Below are 16,148 nucleotides of genomic sequence, written 5' to 3' on the forward strand. Positions count from 1 at the left end.
TAGAGAGGAGAGGGGCTGAGTCTTCCTACTTTCTCCCAGCAGAAGATACATTTCCTTAAGTTCTTTCCTACTAGGAGCCTCCACTGAAAGTCTTTCCTGGAAGGTCTCTGCGTATAGTTTGAGCTCTGAGAGTCTAGAGCAGTGTGGTGGAAGCACCATCATGTCCTGCTGTTATGTTAGAAATGCAAATTCTTGAGCCCCACCCAAACCAACTGAATCAGCACCTCTGGGGGTGGAGCCCAGAACATTCAAGTGCTTTCTACCAAGGTCCCAGGTGAAGTCGGTACTGCTGATCTTGGATTCATAAACTGAGTGGCAAAGCTGAATCTTTGGAATCAGGATCTCCATTTTAACCAGACAGTGATGAGATGTACATGGACATTAGCATTTGAAAAGCATGACAGAAACTGTGTCTTACTTAACGTGGCTGTAACCAATTCAGTGTTAGTCACCTAGCGGCTGGTCAATAAATGCCTGTGGAACAACTGAACCAGTGATGTGGCTGTTGTACGCTGTTAGGATGCTCACCAGGCCACTGACAGCACTGGTGTTGAAATAGGTCGAGGAGAGTATGAGGAGTCTAGGACATGTACAGTATCAAGTAAGTAAGAAAATTTCCTCCAGAAGCTAAGGTTTTCTTTTCTAGATTGTCCTGAAATACTTACATATGTTGAGCTGTTTTTATTCTTTCCGCACACCCAAGAAAAGCTCTGATAAAGTCTTCTCTAGTTTGTAGGTAACCCTTCTGAGTTACCTATGCAGCCCTAGAACAAATCTCTCTGTGAGTTGCATCACTGTGGATAGTGAGTATTGATGTTCTGTCCCACCCTGGCACTGCCCCTCCCCAATCTCATCACATCACATGCCAGGCCAGCTAGGTCAGCCACTTCAAAATGAGAGTGAGACACAGACCCCCACACAAGCCTCCTCCCACTATATGCTGTTGACTGTGAGACGCATTGCTATTGATGGAGGCGAAATGAAATGGCTACATGAAGTAAATATTTTTTTCCAGGTTGATCCAAGGCCATAAATTAATTCGGGATTACAATTTTAAGAAGATCATGTCAAATTGGGGCCCTTCATATTTCTTTAAGATGATTGTATAATGATATAGCTTGCGCAAGTGACTGTGTTAGTGTAAAAATCTTGTTCTGATGCACCTTTTATCAACGGTATGGAGAGATGAGTAAAACATATGGATTAAAAAGAAATAAATAATAGGGGGAACAAATGTTAAAATAAATTGGGTAGATGGAAACACTAGTGGTCAATGAGAGGGAGAGGTAAGGGGTATGGTATGTATGAGTTTTTTCTTTTTTTTTTTATTTCTTTTTCTGGAGTGATGCAAATGTTCTGAGAAATGATCACAGTGATGAATATACAACTATGTGATGATATTGCCGTTGATTACATACCGAGTATGGAGTGTTCATATGTTAAGAATGTTCATATTGTATGTTGATTGATTTTATTATTAATAAAAATCCATTTAAAAAAAAACTGGGGACTTTGGACCTGCTCTTCCTTCTGCCTGGATGATGTTTCCTCCCCTTTTACCTTGTCTGCTCCTATTTGCTGTAAGATCTGGGCACATGCATCACATGCTCGGGAAAATGCTCACCGGCTGCTGGGTACCATGAGTCACAATTTTACAGGAATTGAGTCACAATTTTACATGAATTGATGCCTGTCTTCCTCTTTATGAGCTACATAGGGGCAGGGCCCATGCCTCCTTTTACTCCCTAGTATAGATTTCAACACCTAGAACAGTGTCTGGCAAACAAGAGACCTCAATAAATATTTGTTGGAGGCAAATCGAAGTGTGGTAGACACCCTCCGCGTTGGCCCCCTGTGACCCCACCTTCAGGTATGCCTGCTTTGTGTAACCCCCTCCCCTTGAGTGTGGGCTAGACCTAGAGACTTTCGTCTAATGAACAGAATGTGATGAGAATTATGAGCTAAGACTTTCAAGACTAGATTACAAAGAGACGGTGGTTTTGTCTTGTGGGCTTTCGCTTTGTCTCTTGCTTGGCATTTTGAGGAAAGCTACAGGGAGGCCCACATGGCAAGGAACTGATATCTCCAGCCAATAGCCAGTGAGGAACTGAGGCTTGCCAACCACAGGCAACTGAGCTTCAAAGCATATCCTCCTTCAGTCAAGCCTTCGAATGAGAAGGTAGCCCCTGCCCAACAACTTCACTTTGGCGTTGGAAGAGACCTTGAGCTAGAGGCACCCAGATTTCTGACCCATCAAAACTCTGAGATAGTAAATGTTTGCTGTTTGAAGCCACTAAGTTTTGGGGTAATTTATCCCACAGAAATAGAGCACTACAACAAAGACTACATTAATGAATGCTATATGTCAGATAGTTCACATATATTAGCTTTAAACCTCAAAGTTAATGTGTTATCCTTGCTTTACAAATGAGGACATTAAGGGGGAGAAAGATGAGGTAGCTTGTTCTGTACCACAACAAATAAATGGCATAGACAGGGCTTAAATCTAAATCTGTCCAGCCCCCAAACTGAACTCTTTTCAACAAACCATTCTGCCTCAAAATTTAAGGCATACTTTTAATTTTCCACATTCTTTACCGAGTCTCTGAAAAAAAACTTTCCAGTTCTTTACATTGTATAGTATGAATCATATCCAGTATTCTAAGTTCTTTTAGATCACTCTTTTCATGAATCTTTTACAAAGACACAACAAATTGAATTTTGATCTTTTCCTGACTTATCTCCACCACCTACTTAGGTTCCATTCTCCTGATTTCTCCACCTAAGTTTGGGCAGGCCTTTCCCAGGTCCATCACCCATGACTCACTACAGAGAATGCAGTCCTTTGGGGGAGTGTTACAAAAATTGGGGGAATGGGAGAAGGCATGAATCATATGCCACACATTAGATCTTATTGTTTTGTTTGATTACCTTTCCTTGAATCCAGCAGAATAACAGGCTTGGAGGGTTGGCCAGAAGAGAGGAAAACAGTGAAGAAAAGTATAACAGGACCCAAGTAATCGTCCCTTTGAAATTCCACAGTAGAGATGATAACTACAGATGGTAAAAATTGCACAGTAAGTCTCTTGATCAATGTGCAAATACACATGGCAGAGGTTTCTCAATTTTCTTTTCTTGGAGACGCACTTAGCAGAGGTCCCAGGGGCGGAGGGAAGGAGAAAATCTGCTGACTTGAAGCAGCTGCCACTAGTGTTAACAATTATTCGACATCTCGCTTTTTTTTTATTCATGCAAAAAAATGCCCATGATAAATATGCATTTGTTCAATAAAAATGATATTTCTTTCCCAAAAGGTCAAGCACAATTTACATTCAAAGAAAATGTTCCATATTCTGTGGCTTTGGGCCAATCCACCCACACTGCCCATACATAGTCTGTACATAAAGAAGCAATTTAAAATATACATTTTTCAGAGCTTAGGGTGCCTCAAAAAGAGTGATGTCATCAAAAAAAACAGTATTTCAAGGACACCCATTATAAACAAAACCTACTAAACCATATGTAGCTGTAAATTGCCTACAGTAGAAAAGAATTGTCAAGCTTCTGATAAAATTCCAGATCTAAGAAGTACAGGGATCTGCCCTGGAAAATGGTCCCTTTCTCCCTCTCTGAGCTCATTCTGCTCTGGCAGATAGCTCTGCCATATAATACCCTCTTGGCACTTGGTTTACTTTCCTCCCTGGGTGGCTCCAGAATGTACTCTAATTCTCTTCTGATTACTGTCCTTTTCACTACAGATAAATCAACGAGATCCAGTTGTGGGGCAGATGCAACACAAAAGAAGACATTTATAATTGCTTGATCTAATGCTGTCACCCACCTCTGGGGCTGAGAGGCAGACAGTTTTAAAAATCTAAAGGTACAGATATATCTAGGAAACAGATGAGAAACAAATGAAGCATTGAGGATTTGCAAATTCTAGTTTTCCAATCTTGACTGTCTGGGAGAGGGTGGGACAAAGAAATGTAAGGGAATAATGAGGAGATGGGTGGGAAGAGTTTGCAACTTTTCATATTTTTCTTTGGGTATGGGCCGATGGAAGGATGTGGGGAAGGGGAGGTTGTCTGGGTGTCTTTTGCTTTGTGCTCTGACCTTTTCCTAAATTGTTGTATGCCTTCGTATACAAAATTGCAATCAGGGGCTTCTAATGGATCACCTTGTAATTATGCATCAGTTTATTCAACAAATACACCACAATACTACTAAATCAGACTTGAATGGAACTTCATGCCAAAATAATTGAGAAAATGAAATCCTGCTAGAAAACATCCTGTGCTTTTTCCCATCAGCACTATTGATGGATAAACCAATCAAGCAAATTAGTACAGGCCCAGAGGATGGAATCCAGGGAGAGGATAGGTAACAGTTCACATGACAAATAGACAGTTAGGCGATCCCCCTCCCTCCTAAGCCCTGGGTCTTGGGGCAATATTTCACAAGGGATTAAAAAAAATCACTCATCTATTAATTCAACAAAACATTTATTGAACGCTTACCATGTGCCAGACATGTTCGTAGGCACTGGGCACACAGACATGAATGGGGCACAGATTCTGCTGTCAAGTTGGGGAGTCTGCTTGCAGGGACTGTCCCTTGCCCTGTACACCCAACGTTCTAGCTTACGAGCTGCCGGAATGTGATATAGCAGAAACGGAATGACTTTTCAAAAGGAGAATTTATTAAGTTGCAAGTTAACAGTTCTAAGCCTGTGGAAATGTCCAAATTAAGGCACCAACAAAAGGTTACCTTCACTCAAGAAAGGCCGATGTAGTTCAAGGTTTTTCTCTCAATTGGAAAGGCACGTGGTAAACATGACAACATCTCTAGCTTTCTCTCCAGGTTTCTTGTTTCATGAAGGTCCCCCAGGGGCATATTCCTTCTTCATCACCGAAGGTCTCTGGGTGCGTGGGCTCTCATGGTTCTCGGTTCTCTCTCCAAAATGTTTCCTCTTTTAAAGGATTCCACTAAACTAATCAAGACCTACTTGGAATGAGTGGAGTCACATCTCCATCTAATCAAAGGTTAATATCTACAATCGGGCAAGTCACATCTCCGTGGAGATGATCTAATCAAATTTCCAACCTACAGTGTGGAACAAGGGATTAAAAGAAAAGGCTGCCCCCACAAGACTGATCATGACTAAAGCATGGCTTTTCTATGTAAAACAAGGCTTATATAACACTTTCGAACTGGCACACCCAGTAAAGAGAAATGCTAGGGGAGCGGGACCGAGCTCACCTTTTTCCAGAAGGCCAGGACTTTTACAAGGGGTAGTTTCACTCAGTTCACCTGTCCCTTTTGAATGCAATGAAAATCCCAGGGCAGGCTGCATTCAACATCTATTTGATGATTCACACACGCCCATGCCACTGTAGCCTCTCTATGAAGTCCAGCTTTCTTCCCCAAATCAAGCCTGCCAATGAGGAGGGAAGATTACAACCATAAGGGTCAGATCTTCTATCCACTGTGTGCCTCTGACCTTCAAGACCATTGCAGAAACAAATCTGGCACAAATCCTTCAAGATAAACATCCCCTGGGTAAAGTCAGCTCAGCATTTTGTTTGACAGCTACTTAATGTTTTGTTATTTTCAGGACATGGTGAAGTAGATGCTCCCTGCACTTGAAAATTTTCAGTTGCAACAGAGAGAGTAATAAATAGTAAAAAAGAAAACATTTAAAGTGCACGTGGGCATGTGGAAATGGTGCATTTAAAGGTAAAGGGGTCCTGGGAAAGGAAAACCGTTGGCTAGAGTTTCCCAGGGAATTGTTCTTCCAAAGATGAGCTGAAATCTGGATTTTAAATGACCACAGTGTATGTGGAGGCTGGCTGGCAGCACACTGCTCTGAGATTTCAGCTGCTCACCTATAAAACAGATATAATGCAAACAGTTGCAGGAGTTTTGTAAGGATAAAATGTCATAACATTGTGCTTTTCCTGGTACAATGCCCAGACATATAGGAGACATCAGTGGATATTAGATTTCCTTGCCTGTGTTATTTCATGCCGCTCACATTTGTATTATTTAACAGACATGTTGATGAAAATAAGAAATGGGACACCTCTTACATTTTCTATATTGAACATGAGCTACTTTTAAACATAGGGAAATAATACAGTTAGAAATTAAAATAGAGTTGTAGTTATAGAGTCTGCTCTGAGAGAAGTAATGGGCTTGCATTAGTCACATCACAGCAGGATAGCACATGAGGGCTCTCGAGTCACATAGCAAGGTTATTTTAATCCTATGTTAGGAGCCACCATTTGTAGATAGGACTCACTTAGCCCATGCACCATCTCGGTGTTTCTGGAAGGGAAGGGGAGGCTGCTGCCCAGCCATGGAGCTTTCCCATCTATCATGCACCACCCCTCCCCACCCCCCAACCTCCATGAGGACTGGTGGCATCAGGCGATGGAGTTCTCCTGGGGTTATCCCTCCAGCAGCATGTTCAGCAGTGTTTTAGCCACAGGCTTGCCTCATCCTAAAGCACTGCCTTCCGCAGACTCTGAAGAGAAAAATTAACCTGCTATTTTAGGATCTGTGAGTGAAAACATCCTCAGATCTCAAGCTCTTTCCATGGCCCATACTGGGTCACACTTTCTTGAAATAGCCCAAATACAATTCTGGGCATTTCATCGCTCTTAATTTAGAGCTAAACCTACCACTTCACACTATCAATATGAAGGAAAATCTGCTTCCCACTGAAACGCCACTAGTCCCAAAACTTGTCATTCTCCTGAGAAAATATGGGCCTGGAAAACCAATGGCTGAAGCTCTGCAGTCCAGCTCTGTTTCCTAAGGTTTGCGTGCAATAGTGGACTTTCTCTCTAAAGGAAATTGGTGTAGGGAAAGCTCAGTTCCATCAAAATGTCCAAGTCCCACCAAGACAATTATGGGGTTACATGAATCCTGGAACTGGAAAGGAGCCATGAAAGTAGCTCACTGGAGCTAAGCGTGGCCAGGTTTGGTACCTGTGGGCAAGGTGTGGCTGTGGGCACCCTTTCAGCAGTGGGTACTCTTTTTCTGGCTCACTTCCACACCTTTTCTGTTTCCTCAGTTAAATCTCAGTTATATAGAACCTTTAGTTCCACAAGGTTTTCATTTTTCAGCAACTCAGTCCATCTTCACCTCCTCAGAGAGTCAAACGCAATATTCCTTATGACACTGGACATGTTCTTAAAGACAAACAGACAAACAGAGGGTCCAGTACTGTGGCTTCTCTGGCTCCTATTGGGTTTTGCTGCTTCTCATGGGCCCCCCTTTAACAGTGCTGGGGGAGAAAAGGCAGAAAGTCATCTCTGCATTAGCTTCCTGGAACTGGGGAGGGGCACAAAAGACTCAGGAAAAGTGAATTCCATGGTGGTTGCTACATATTCAGGGCTGGGTTGTGGTGAAATGACAAATTGCTGATTATTGGATGGAGATGGGATCATTAATGAATATAGCCTGAATCACAGGGAGGTAAATCACATGCTGATCATATTTGGAATTCCAGCTACACCTTTGGCACTGCAGTCCTGTCAGGTCTGAGGGCCTGCCGAGAGGCAAGAAAAATCTGCACTGGGAGTCTTCAAAGAATGTGGTAACCTTGGCATATACAATCACATATTGCCACCATTTCTTCTAGATAATATAGTATGCTAAAGTATGTTCTTACCTTAGAATAATTTTTAATAATAAAAGTAAGGTTGAACTCCATCAGAAAACAATGTAAAACAAAATAGAAACAAGATCACTCACAGTTCCATAATCTCAACACAGTTACTTGAATATTCAAAAATAAGGGGAATTAAGGAAAATGTGATATGCCCATATAGTTAAATCTTATGCATTTAAATAGAATTACCTAGACTTTTTTTTTTTTTGCAAATACTTAGTGACAATATTTACCTAAAATAATCAGAATATAAAATTCCGGGTACAGTGTGATTTGGAAAGGGTGCACAGAAGTAAAATATACAAAAATACAGTTGGTGAATTTTACTTTCTTCTTGATATCTTTCACATTTTATCAATATTTAAAAATACATTTAAACATATTGAAATACGTTTAAAAGCCACCTCCTAACCAGAATATGGTAAACATTCACTTTTATTTCCTTCTTATTTTTCTGTTATATGATTAAGACTTCAATTCTTTAACCCATCTTTAAAAACTTTTTTAAAAAGTTGTAAATAGATAACTTCTTAAAGATAGAATAGGTTTTGGAAGTCAGTTATATAATCTTTTACAGATAATGAAACTCAAAGCGAAAGAAATATGTGTTTTTCCCAAGGTTTCATAGCTCATGGCAGGGCTGGGACCCAGGGTTTCTAGAATGTCTGATGTTCTGGCCACTAAACTCTTTTAGCCAACATGTTGCATGAGTAAAAATCTCTGGCCCTGCCAGCAACATGCATGTTCAACATCCCAATCATATAAGCATCATAACCAAATTCATCTGAAATAGAGTAGGTTGCTTAGACATTTAAAAATTGATAAGGAAGACATATATGTGACATTAGCAATATGCCTTGCTTGTACTCAGTCAAATCAATTGTTACTTAATTTTCTCTCATTTTGTAGGGTCTCTGGGATCTACACTCAAGTGCCCTGTGGCTGGCTACGTCTGGTATCAGGTGGGTTTAATTATCATCCCATCCACTAATACATAACCATCTACACCAGCAGTTCTCAAGGCATGGTCCGAGGACTTCCGGGGGTCCCTGAAGCCCTTTTAGGGAGTCCCCAATGTCAGAACAATTTTCAAGTAATACTAAGACATTGTTTGCCTTTTTCATTCTAATTCTCTCTTAAATTTACAGTGTGGTTTTCCAGTGGCAGCTGCATGATGTGTGAATCACAATTGACTGAATAAAACAGAAGACATTAAAAAATAGATTTGCATAAATGTAAAACAATGCCACTCTTTTTACTAACTGTTTTATATTTTTGTTTGGGAAATATAGTTATTTTTTAAAATAAAATATATTAGGGGGTGCATGGATAGTTTAGTGGTTAGAATGCCTGCCTTCCATGCAGGAGACCCAGGTTCAATTCCTGGACCATGCAACCAAAAAAAAATATATATATACATATATATACATATATATATATATATATACATATATGTATATATATATAATCTATGTAGCCATGGAATGGGTTTGCTACTGTTATTTTTAAAATAAATTATGGGTATAAATATATTTTTTCATTTGTTTTAATTTTTAATGCTGTCAATGTCAATAAGTAAAAATCACTGAAACAAAAGCCTTCTGGGGTCCTCAATAATTTTAAGGACTGTTAAGTGTCCTGACACCAAAATGCATGAGAACTGCTGCTCTATATTCACTTCCTGAGGGATCCCGGTCCCAGAGAAGCAGCGTCTCCTTGGCCTCACCCTTGCCTAGAACGTAAGTTCCTTGAGCAGCTGGTGCACTCTGCGGAATGAGGAGTTTGGAAGAATTCTTCTGGACCATGTGGTAGGAGTCACTGGTGGAAGATTCCTGTGTACCTTTGTTCTGGGTTACAGAATAAGTAGGGAAATGTTAAGGGAGTGGGGAGGAAGGAAAAGAAAGACCAATTAGAATGGGCTCTGAATTTCTGGCATTTGGGTGTCTTGGGGAAGAAGGATGAGAGGGGAAGATTGAGGGTTAAGAGAAGGAAGAGGGCACGCGCGCGCGCACGAGAGAGAGAGAGAGAGAGAGAGAGAGAGAGAGAGAGAGAGAGAGAGAGTAGGCTGCCTTGTGCCCTCCACTCTGTTTTCAGACCTAAAATAACCTAAGTCCACTATAACTGGTTTCTGTTTAGTACCAATATCACATGCAATGGACTTCGTTTGTGGTAGAGGAGATGACTTCACATCCCATGGAAATATCTCCCCAGATAACAGAAAGAAATTGTTTTATCTAGGACAGAACATCTTATTAGACAATTAGAGAAAAGATTAAGCTCCAAATTCCCATGGAGAGTTTATAAATTGGAAGAAGGTGAGGATGAGCGACCTTGGCTGCACACTGGAATCACCTCCACAGCTTTCAGAAATCTCTGTATCTGTGCCTTGGGGGTCGAATCGAGGCATCGGTATTTCCTAAATCTCCCAAAAAGATCCCAATAGTGCAGCCGAGTTTGAGAACCACATAACGAAGGGTGTAGGAACCCACCAGGCGAGTGACATCCGGAAATGCAGAAGGAACATTATTGCCTGAAGGGAAAAAGCAGGATATGAAGGGGATCCCGGAGCAGCATAAAGGAGGCTCCCAGCCTCCACTCTAGGCCTTGGCCAGTTATCTTCTTCCCTAGTATTTCCTATTGCGGCGGTGGCCGGGGATTGTCTGGATTCTCTGTTCTGTCACCTGAGCCTTTTCAAAGCCAGTCCCCAGAAAGCTCAGCCCCTGAACAATGAAAGGAGAAAGAACTTGGCAGTTTCCTTTCCAGCTCTTCAAATCAACCACTTGGTCACAGATCAGACGGCTAAATCTTTACACATCCGAAAGTTAGACTTTGACGTGCTTGTTTTTCTTCCCCTGTCTGACTCACAGAATGAGTCACTTCAAACCTTGTTAATCTGCCCCGGACTAAGGCGAGGGCTTTCTCGTGTGTGGGTTGAGCTGCCAGGCTACAGTCACAGCTTTTCCTTGCCCGCCCCCATCCCTACACCGTGAGCTCCCTTGATGAGTTATTTCTGGATTGCTGCCCTCTCTGTGGCAGAAATGATGGTGGGAGGCCAATAAATCGACAATACCAGGGGTCAGTGCCCTGGGGCACCCACCGATTTCTCTCTGGTATCTCTATTCCATGAGGTCCCTGAAAAAAACAAAATACTTAAAATTCTGAGACTGGGGTCAGCTTTGGGTGAAGAATCCCATCCTCTCAGGAGAGCGTCTCCCCAGCTCAGAATCCTGGAGCAGGAGACATTGTGAAACTTTACAGAGAAATGGAGCCCACTCAGCCCTTGCCCTAGGCAGGGCAACTCTGCAAATATCTAGGGCTTATGTGTAGTCCTGTCACCTGAAATCTGAGAGGACATGTAAAATTCCTTCCTTTCTGACCCTTCACACCTTCCTTCCTGGGATTGGTCCAGCCATCAGAGTCGCTCAAATTCTAGTGACACCCCCGCCTCCCAGACAGATGAACGATGGAGCCCAGAGGCGCAAAGGAACTTGCTCCTGGTGATGCTCAAAGTCAAGTTCTCATACTCTCATAATCTGACATAGGGTAGGAGGAATTTAAAAGCTATGCACCCTTTCTCTCAGCCACCATCTATTAGACACAGGTTGCAGGCATGAGGGCTCGGGGTGAGACATGGTTTCCATCCCAAGGAACTCACAGCCGAGCAGAGAAACAAAACCCACACAGTGCAGCACAGGGAGGGCAAAGCTGGGTGACCCCCAGGGTGCTGGGGGCCCAGGCAGGAGAAGAGTTAGCGCACAATGTCTCTTGGTAAATGGAGTCTATAGTCCAGCAAGCCAAAAGAAGAGTCCACTGTGGGAGTGGAGAGGGCAGAATGTAAGGAAACAGGAGATGGGGAAAGTCAAATAGTCTAAAGTATCAATATTGCTGGCCCTTTCAGTTGAAAAAGAGGGAAAGCAGGACCAAGTCTACAAGTGTAATGCTAAAGCTACAAGCGGGCATCCCCGAGGCTCTGTGTTTGGGCACACTGTGACTCAGAGCCCAGAACCTTCTCTTCCCCCTCTTCCCCTTGCCCTCCTGACCGGGTCACCGAGGGAAGGCCGCAGTCAGGACATCCCTCGGCAGGACTTCTGCTTCTCCCCTGGCGCCTCTGTGTTCCCTACATCTGGTCAGCAGCCTCTGTCCCTGCATAGTCTACAGATGCGCAGGCTCCTCCGATTGACTCCAGTGCCACTTTGCAATCAGATGATCACTCAGGATTTCATGATTTTTCGCTTTTTGCTCAGCAAGGAAGGAGGAGCTCCTTGTGCATACAGTAGGTACATACTGAAGAGTTACTAAGTGTCAGGCATTGTGTAGGGCTGAGGAAATAAGGGCACTCATTAGACATGCCCCGCCATGAGCTTCAAGGATGACATACCAGCTATCAACTACTGTCCCATAACAGAAACAGTGGGTAGACACAGAAACGTCTGTGGCAAGACGTTTCATTTAACCTTTAAAAAGGCCGGAGAGAACAACAGAAAGCTGGCCAAGTAGAGGGAGGGAGTAAAGGCAATGCCAGGTAAAGGGAATAGAACGCACAGAGGGTCCAGCCTGCATACGTGCAGGCTATCAGGTCTGTGGAAAGTGCTCACAGGGAGTCTGTGGCAAGACGTTTCATTTAACCTTTAAAAAGGTGAAGTTATACTGTGGTGTACATCTTGCAAAGGACCCTGAGTGACATGTGCCTGAGTTCTATTTTAGGTTATTTCTAATTTCTAGCCAAAGAATACATGTCCATATTTAAAAGAGTGTTTTCCCTACCCCTTCCTTCCCCAGCATCCACTCTCTAGAGACCACCACGTCAGCTCTTTCCTTCTGCTATTTCCCTCTTGATCTCTACGTCGTATGTGCACATTGCTTTTCTGGATTTCTCAGTTTCAGATAATATCTACTGATTTCATAGTATGGAAATCAAGAATTTCACTTCCTTATATATCTGCATATTGTCCTGGGCCAAGACACACACACACACACACACACACACACACACTGACACACACACAAATGCTTGTGCATGCACACTCATGCTTCCAACTTCCCAAAATCACTTAGTGAATTGTGGCTGTGTTTCAGTTTCTAAACATGCTAAAACAAATACTATGTAATAGGTTGGCTCAACAGCAGTCATTTACTGGCTCACGGTTTCAGAGACTAGGGGACTGGCTTCCTCCTGGGGTCAGTATCTTCTCGATGCCCTGCAGTCTGTGGTGCTCCTTGGCTTTCCCATCACATGACAATGCCCACGGCAATGTCTTCTCCTTTCTCTCTCAGATTCCATTGACTTTTGGCTTCTGGCTACTCCCTGTGGCTTCTCCCTCCATTTGACTTTCCCTCTGCTAATAAAGAGTCCAGTAATCCAGATTAAAGCCCAACCTGACTCGATCAGATCACACCTTCACTAAAGTAACATCTGGAAGAGCTCTTGCTTATTAAAGTGGGTCCATAGCCACCAGACTGGGCACCAAGACCAAGAACACGTCCAAAGTGGGCTGCACCATTCAATCCATTAAAGCCTGTATCAATATCCAGGGATGACATTATTATGACCATGTAAACATTCTCATGAATGAGAGATTGATTTATTTATAAATGAGCCATTTAACACATCATGATGACATTATTCCTTTTCTTGTTCAACTGTTTTTTGTTAGTCCTGGAGTTAATCATTGTTCCCCATTTTTCTTTTCTTGCCCCGTTTCCAAAACTATCAAAAATTCATCCCAAAACTCTGCCACAAGTTTAAATCTTTTGATACATTTATATGTACGCTGTGTCAGGTTTTTTTTTTTTTTTTTTTTTTCTTTTCTTGAAGACATCCTTCTAAAGCTCCCAAACCCCTGCCAGACTTGTTGCTTCCTGGGGATCCTGCTTCATTTGTGTCCTTCCAGCTTCCCTCACCATCACCCCTTGCAGGAGCCTTGGTCTTTTAAGTCCCATATCTTTCTCCCTGTTAGTTCATTCCTTACTTTTGGAGGATCACATCCTCCAGTAGCTTCTTGAGAAAGGGTGCACAGGAGAGGACAAAGGATTCAATGAGAAGGAAAAGAGTCTATTCTGTATAGCAAAAACTGTTGAGTTATACCGAGGAACCATGAAAAGGCTGGACAGCTGATCCTAACAGCAATCCTGGCTCCTTGGCACTAATGAAGTGGTGACAGTCATAAGGCTAATAACTATAAGCATCATTCTGGTGTGCATGGATCTTCTTCTGATGTCCCTTGATAGTATTATCCCTAGTTATCTGGACCAAAATGTCAGCCCTGATTTCAGGCTGGCTTTGGTAATCTCAGATCATTTCCCATCATTTCATTACCTGTGCTCAGAGCAGAGGGGTTTAGAACAGGGTCAATTAATTACCTTTTACAGATGCTTTATTCCCCACATATGCTCTTCACCTGACTGGGGGTGTCTTTCTCAGTCGTCCCTGGAAATGGCAGCCAGAGGTGTCATCTCTCCCTCTGTGACCTGAACTTCTGGTTTTCTTTGTGGGCTGTACTCTTCCTGCCAGATCAGAGTTCTCTCCATGCAAAGAGTTCTCAAAATCCTATCGGGCAGAATGGGCCACAGTGGCTCAGCAGGCAGAGTTCTCATCTGCCATGCCAGAGACCCCGGTTCGATTCCCGGTGCCTGTCCATGCAAAAATAAAAATAAAAAAAAATCCTATTGGGCAGAACTGGAGTCAGAATTGAAAAAAGGATTCCTAGTGTGGAGATGCATGTGACCCTTTAGCATGAAATGCTGACAGGCATCAGACACGTTGGTATGGTGTAAATAAACTTAGTGGGAACAAAACATCCTTTGTCAGGCCATGTGTCTTCATGTTGAATTTGAAAAATCTGGTTACCCTAAAATATAGATGTCTGGAAAGGGTAAAACACTTCTAGTCAATATTCTTTGGGAATCATTCTGTAAATGCCTGAACAGGATTCAAGAAAGAGAGCCTTCTGCAAAAAGGTGGCCAAATCATATCTCTGAGTTCTTCCACATTCATATGACACTCGTCCCAACACTATACAAATTCAGTATTGCGCCTTTATCCCTCTTCCCTCTCTAACCACAGTTTTCTCAAGATCCCCAGGCAGTGTAAGATCTCTTGCTGGTTCAGGTCATTTTTTCCACTTGTGCATCTCTCCCATTGTTCAGGCTGTTTCCATTGCTCAGCCAAGAAGAAATACATCCGCTTCTATTCCCCAGACTTTCTCAGAGGAGTTTCAATGTAGAGAAGGAAAAATTGTGAACTTAATACATTGACCGTAATTTTTCAGTAATCCCTGATAGCTGTCTTACGTTGGCCTTGAGGCACCCTCATGAATTCATCTCCTCTCCTGCTGCCTCTCTGCACCCCCAAGTTCCAGGAACTCAAACTCCTGCCTCTTCAATTTCTCAGGAAAAATGCATTTTTTTTGTATGCTATATGGTAGCGTCACATTTCATTATTTTTCCATGTGAGTATCCCGTTATTGCAGCACCATTTGTTGAATATTTTGTTTGTTTGCTTGCTTGTTTGCTTTGCTTGTTTGTTTGTTTTTTGGGGATGTGCCTGGACCAGAAATTGAACCCAGGTCTATGGCATGGCAGGTGAGAACTCTACCACTGAACTACCTTTGCACTCCCAGGGGGAACACTTTTCAATCCTTTTATGTGCACTCTCACAAGTGCACACACAGAGTTTCTTTCCAAAGATAACCTTTCCCCAAAAGAGCATTTATATTATCAGATAAGATATTTAACATCTCTGTCTGAAGACTTGCATTTGGATTGTTTTACTATGGTAAAGTAAAATAAGGCATTAAATAGTTTCCTGACTTAGATCTATGCATCCAGGGAGGCTCACCCAGAGCCGCAGTGCTCTGCTTTTGTGTCTTGTCCAGTTCCAGAGGCATCATTCATAGGAATGCATCTGTAACCTCATAGTGTTCCCAACACCAAAGTGATTCCTTCCAGAATAGTCTTCTCCTAAGATATACTCTCATTTCTGTTCCTTAAGAGCCACAGTTTCCAAGAAGACATCAGGGATTCAAAAATATTAACGGATAGTCCGAAAGCACTGTGCTTTGCTTAAATGTTCATAATAATGTCCAACTTCAGCACATATTTTTGTTCTTAACAAGTAAAATACCTGAGAGTGGAATGTATTCCATTTTCAGCTGGACTGAAATGTCAAATTGACCAGGCCTGCATTCTCCTAGTTCCCCTTCTTTGGTTAAATAGTAACTTTCTATATGTGTCACTGTAAAAATACAGCCTTGTCGTCTTCTCTCAAGGGTCACAAAGCACTTCGCCCTTCTTTTAGGAGTGTGAAATCACTGTTCCCATTTTGCAGAGAAGAGAATAGAGGCCTAGAGCATATTAACATTTTGCTTAAAATCCCAGAAGGTCAAGTCCAACCTCATTTCTAGGGCTGATCTCTGTCTTCTATACATAGCATCTGTGAAATTCTTTTCTGGTTAATCCTGGATAATTGGAC

The 16,148-nt window shown here is 42.4% G+C and overlaps 2 long non-coding RNA genes and 1 other non-coding gene across 8 annotated transcripts in view; 2 read left to right on the plus strand and 1 right to left on the minus strand.

Annotated features, from left to right (window-relative positions):
* LOC143669987 (uncharacterized) overlaps positions 1-16,148 on the minus strand; it is a 224,485-nt gene that overhangs the window by 49,013 nt on the left and 159,324 nt on the right. The window contains exon 5 of one of the 5 annotated variants that reach the window (XR_013169182.1): positions 2,932-3,054. The exons of 3 other annotated variants lie outside the window; for them this stretch is intronic. This is a non-coding gene — a long non-coding RNA (uncharacterized LOC143669987). Of the gene's footprint in view, positions 1-2,931; positions 3,055-5,316; positions 5,435-16,148 lie in introns of those variants that run through there. One more of the 5 variants, XR_013169185.1, reaches the window with a different exon arrangement.
* LOC143669988 (uncharacterized) lies at positions 1,755-8,908 on the plus strand. Of its 2 annotated transcripts, none has more exons than XR_013169196.1 (5): positions 1,755-1,870; positions 2,948-3,077; positions 3,759-3,880; positions 8,588-8,640; positions 8,827-8,908. It is a non-coding gene; the product is annotated as an uncharacterized LOC143669988 (long non-coding RNA). The 2 variants fall into 2 exon arrangements; XR_013169197.1 differs by having other exon boundaries at positions 2,951-3,077.
* TRNAG-UCC (transfer RNA glycine (anticodon UCC)) lies at positions 9,002-9,073 on the plus strand. Its single transcript has one exon. It is a non-coding gene; the product is annotated as a tRNA-Gly (tRNA).

The sequence above is a fragment of the Tamandua tetradactyla genome, chromosome 26 (assembly GCF_023851605.1).
Source record: "Tamandua tetradactyla isolate mTamTet1 chromosome 26, mTamTet1.pri, whole genome shotgun sequence".
Taxonomy (NCBI): domain Eukaryota; kingdom Metazoa; phylum Chordata; class Mammalia; order Pilosa; family Myrmecophagidae; genus Tamandua; species Tamandua tetradactyla.